The sequence below is a fragment of the Amblyomma americanum genome, chromosome 10, assembly GCF_052857255.1.
Source record: "Amblyomma americanum isolate KBUSLIRL-KWMA chromosome 10, ASM5285725v1, whole genome shotgun sequence".
In the NCBI taxonomy this organism is placed as follows: domain Eukaryota; kingdom Metazoa; phylum Arthropoda; class Arachnida; order Ixodida; family Ixodidae; genus Amblyomma; species Amblyomma americanum.
Genome location: NC_135506.1, coordinates 130,455,087 through 130,460,515, shown reverse-complemented (window position 1 = coordinate 130,460,515; position 5,429 = coordinate 130,455,087). Strand labels below are relative to the sequence as shown.

Below are 5,429 nucleotides of genomic sequence, written 5' to 3'. Positions count from 1 at the left end.
TCGCTTATACTGGGGAGCGGTTTCCGCGCGTGCCGTCGTCCTGCTTCCTGCAAAGGTACGCAGCTGGAAAAGAGCGGCGTCCTTACACGCCCCCTCTAAAGAGTATAAACCGAGCTTGCTTCCAGCTCGTTTATGCTTACTAACAAAGAGGCCGCAACACTTTCACATTACAAATGTGAGGCCTCCCGAGGTACAGTTTCTCCTAGGTACTCGACACTTCGCGAACCAATCAAAGGAACACTCCATAAAAAAACTAAACACAACATTGGTGCATGCTGCTGTACAGTTCACTGAACGGGCCGCAACATCATGCACTGCGCAGTGTCCACATTCGCAGCACACACAAAGCCACATTGTTCATCACTGTTCACAGGTCTGCGCACAACACTCACGGGCACTGGTTCCATGCAGACGCCATGCAGAAGTCTCTTCGTATGTGCCCGACTTCAACACACGGCATCCCGCTCACCGAGCGTCGGTCGAGTGGGAACATTCACGCCTTGTCTAGGCTGGCATGGTGGTACCGCCTGACTCTCATGTCAAGCTATGGAGCCTGGATAGCGCATCTACGGCATCCCGCTCACCGAGCGTCGGTTGAGTGGGAACATTCACGCCTTGTCTAGGCTGGCATGGTGGTACCGCCTGACTCTCATGTCAAGCTATGGAGCCTGGATAGCGCATCTGCGTTTCCATTCTTGGTGCCTTTTCTGTGTTTCACCGTTATGTTATAACGCTGGAGTGCCAGCGCCCATCTAGCCAATTTTGCCGCGTGTGGAGTGCACGTCGTCAAGTATGACAGGGTGTTGTGGTCAGAGACGACATTGACCACAGCGCCAAAGAGCCAATAATCGAACTTCTTAAGACCCCATATAATAGCGAACGCTTCGCGCTCTATAGTCGACCATCTCGCCGTAGTAGCGTCGAAGCGATGACTCGCGAACGCTATAGGCCTTTCTTTGCCCTCTTCTGTCATTTGTGCCAAGCAAGCTCTGGCAGCCGTCGCTGATGCGTCAGTGAAAAGCCAATACGGCTGGTGAGGTTGTGGAATGCTCAATGCCACTGCTCTGCAGAGCGAGTCTTTCAGCTCTTCTAATGCGCGCTGCGCATCTTCTGGCCACGGGATCAAGCTGGGAACGCCCCGCTTGGTCAAAGTCGTTAGGGGGCCAGCTATTTCAGCGTATCTAGGGACATATTCTCTATAATATTCGCATAGTCCTAGCAAGCTTCGCAGCTCTTTCTTAGTGTTAGGCTGCACTAAGCCTTTTATGGCGGATATATTCTCCGGGTCAGGTGCATGCGTCCCTGAACTCACTATGTGTCCTAGATAGCGAATGTGAGGCTGTCCTACTTGATATATCAGGGCTAGCCTTTAGTCCGGCTCTTCTAAGCAGCCAAAAGATAGCATTGATGTGATCTACGTGTTCCTTCCAAGTATTGGAGAAAATTGCTATATCATCCAGATATGCAGTGGCGTAGTCTTGGTGCTTAGATAGGAGCGTATTGACTATTCTTTGGAAGGTCGCTGCAGAGTTCTTTAGCCCAAAGGGCATGACTGTCCACATATATTGCCCCTCATGCGTCACAAATGCGGTAAGCGCTTGGCTGTGCGGGTCCATCGGTACCTGCCAGTAGCCACGTCTTAAATTCACTAGCGTGATAAACTGCGCGCGGCCGACCCGAAAAATTTGCTCCTGGGAGTTAGTCATCGGAAACGCGTCTGAACGAGTTCCTGCATTCAAAGTTCGGTAGTCAATACACATTCGCATAGACCCATATTTCTTTCCCACGCACACAACTGGGTGTGCAAATTCACATTCTACAGGATAAATTAATCCTAACTTAAGTAACTCCTCCACTTGGCGGCTTACTTCTTTCTTGAGCAGTTCAGGCACCTGATAAGTAAAAGCTTTTTCGGTTTGAACCCTTCTTCTAGCTCAATTCGGTGCACGCCTATTTTTCCCAGTCCCGACTTGCCATCGAAAAGTGAGCGGTGCTTTGAGAACAGTCTTCGCACTTCATTCTGCTCCTGCTCCCGTAGGTGGGCTAACTTTTCTAATGGTATTAGTACCTCGTCTAGTAGCGGTGGCGCAACTTGTGGTGCGCACTCTACTTCCCCAAACTCATGATCTTCATCAAACACCCCCCCTATATGGCTCACCCTCGCATAGTATACGGTCTCATCCGGTTGGCGTGCACCACTGATCTTTATCCCTGTTCGTTCTCTACCTGATACGAATGTTGCCTCTCACACCCAATTACTATGACGGGACCGAACTACTTCGGGGTCATCTTAGTGATGCGGTCTGTGTCAAAAATGAGCACTTGATCGCCCACGTTAAAGACTTTGTTCCGCGTCCTTTTGTTGTAGGCTTCTGCGTACCTAGCCTGTCGCGCCGTGCTTGTGAGCCCAGCCACACTGGCCGCTAGCTCAAACTTTTCCCGTAGCTGTTTCAAGTATTTAGCTGGCTCATCCCTTAACGTCGCTGGTACACTGACTTCTCCTGCCCACGTGTGGCGAAGAACCGTAAGCGGACCTGTCGGGTTTCGGCCATACAAAAGCTGAAAGGGTGCTACGCCCGTAGTCTCGTGGGGAACTTCGCGGTAACCCCACAATACAAAAGGGAGCAGCTTATCCCAGTTATGCGAGTCCATTGCTATGACATAGAACAGCATATTCTTTAGCACCCGATTCCATCTTTCCACGGCGCCATTTTCAGAATGCTCCGGGGTAGAAAATCGAGGTGAACAACCTAATCTTTCTAGCATCAGCTGCGTGAGTTGAGCCTTAAAATTTGTTTCCTGATCTGAACAGATTGTCTGCGGAATTCCGGCTCGACTGAATATTTCTAAAAGGGTGTCACACGCAGCCCTTGCAGTCAGGGAACGAAGGCATACGACTTCTGGCCCTCTCGTGGATAAATCGACAAGGCACAGAGCATATTTGTGACCCCTTGCAGATGGCGTGTGAAGAGGCCCTATGATATCTAAGTTGATAACCTGAAAGGGGTGTTCAGGCCGAGTCAATGGGGTGATGGGTACGTTTTCAGTGTGACGACGGTCTTAGCGGATTTATTTATTTTATTTATTTATTTTATTTATTCAATACTGCAGGCCTTTACGGCCCAAGCAGGAGGGGCATACACTTGGCATCAGTGTATAGAACGAAGATAGCAAATAATAATTTCAAAACACTTGTTCTATGGGCAATAGAACATGAGCAAAACAAGGACTAAACGAAATGCAAACCGAGCTCTTCATTTGGGAAAGTCAAACAGAAACAAACAGAAGTAAGCCAATGAATGAAATATGCAAAAATGAAATGTCAAACTTGCAGCAAGGCAAAAACACGATCAGTTTGGGCAACCAAAAAGCAGACAAGAAAAATATTCACCCATGGCAAGACTGGCAGTACTGTGAAATCTCCTTTTCCATACCGGGCCAATAAAAGTTGTACTTTATGCGGGCCTTGGTCTTCCTTGGACCCTGGTGTCCACCCCACAGCGATTCGTGCGCCAAGGACAGAACTTCCTTTCGTCTTTCTTGAGGAAGCACCAGTTGTCGCACTTTAGTAACCGCTGTTGAGTCCCAATGGTGTAGAATTCCCTCAGTAACGAACATACCCGCCTTTCCGTCCTTAGAATTTTCTCATGCCTTCCTCAAGCTCTCGTCAACGAGCTGCGCTGCTCGAAAGATTTCTCGCTGGCTAGACAGTGTAACTGCATCTTCCGTCCCAGGTGGCTCTGCTTCCTCTCGCGGAACGTCGTAATTTGGTACCCTGCCAACTTCGCATGCCAGTGCCTCACAATTCTGATTTGCCGCATTTTTAGGTTCTTGATTCACCGTCATACTGACTGCAGCACTAGTACTTGTTGGGAACGCTCTATCGCTGTGCTTCATAAGCAGCTGCCAGTCTACTGACGACAGCAAAAAGTCCACCCCCTCAGTAAGCTCATTGGTGAGGGCACATACTATGCCTATCTTTTGATCGTCTGCGATTGTTCTTTTATGAGATATCCTTAGAGGGATCGTCGCCAATTTCGCCGGAATAGATCTGCCGAAAGCCGACAGTAGGTTCACTGTCCTCGATGGTTCCGTCAGCGCCTGCGGTAGTATGCTCTCTCTTGTTACCGTGATTTCACTACACGTATCAAGCAATGCCTCTGTGCAGACGTCTCCGCATACAAGCTCTGCGAACTGTGGTCTCGATGCGGCTGCCCTTGAATTTTGCATAGGCATTCCTACTTTAGCAGTTAAAACCGCGCCTTGGTTTACCGCTGCGTCCTTCACTTCTGTCTCATCTACCAGCTCGACCTTTTGCACCCTCCGCCTGTGCCCATATGCTTGTTGCTGGCGCGGCTCATTTGCTGTTACTCAAGGGCAATTCCTAGCAACATGGCCCAGTCCATGGCACTGGTGGCACTTTACTGCGGGCTTTTCATCATTACCCTGCTTATGGCCCATTTGCAGTACTGGCACTGTAATCTGTCTCGCAGCCCGCCCTTTACCTTTTGCTTGCTCGAAGGTCTGTAGGGCCTTTGATATTTTTTTAGGCTTCAGCCAAGTCTCTCCTTCTCGAAGGCGCACATATTCAATGCCCTCCGGGCTGAGGCTTGCCCTAATGCGATCGGACACCATGAAGTCAGTAAAAGCCTCTTTTGAGTCTACCTCTCCAGCCTGGATGTAGTACATTAAATATGTTTTCACGCGAGACGCAAACTGAGCCCACGTCTCCTCCTTCCTTTTCGCTGCTTTCTCAAATCTCTCAAAGTACTCAGTCGGTGGGAGTTTTATTTCTTCTAGAACCGCTGTTTTTACAGCCTCATAATCAGTGCATTCGGCTCGGTCACGGTTACGAAGTAAGTATCTGACTCTCTCTGTTAGTGCCGGCAAAATTAAGTGTACTCGGCTACTGTCTGGAGCATTGAAAGTAGTAAAAAGCTTCTCCATCTCCTCAAACCACAATGGCACATCTGCATCGCATGGAATTCAGTAGCCCTTAAGGACTTTCGCACATTGTGATATTCAGTCTGAGCCTATACACCGTTCATCACTCTGTCCTGACCCAAGCGGGGACATTCGACCATTCGACAGCCCAAGCTCTATCTGCTTAAGTGCCAGTCGCTCCCTGGATTCAATTTCACGCATTCGTAGTTCCATTTCCACTTTTAACTCCATACGGCGAATAACCATTTTTCCTGTATCAGATCCTGTAGCGTCTAGTGACAATGTCTGTCTCTGGTCGTCGGCCTGTAACCTGCTCTCCACACTGAAATCATCCTCCATAGTCGCTCCCTCGTTCTGATCCATCCCCCTTTCTACACCTCCCTCTAGCGATTGCTGCTCCGGGCGAGGATTCGACCTCATTTCATTCTCAGGATTAGATTCGCTATCATTAGCGGCTAACGTTCTCCTCGTATGGACCATGGGCC

At 49.3% G+C, this 5,429-nt stretch overlaps 1 pseudogene; it reads right to left on the bottom strand.

Annotated features, from left to right (window-relative positions):
* Positions 1-649: 649 nt before the first annotated feature.
* Positions 650-5,010, bottom strand: LOC144108710 (uncharacterized; annotated as a pseudogene).
* Between the last annotated feature and the right edge of the window lie 419 nt (positions 5,011-5,429).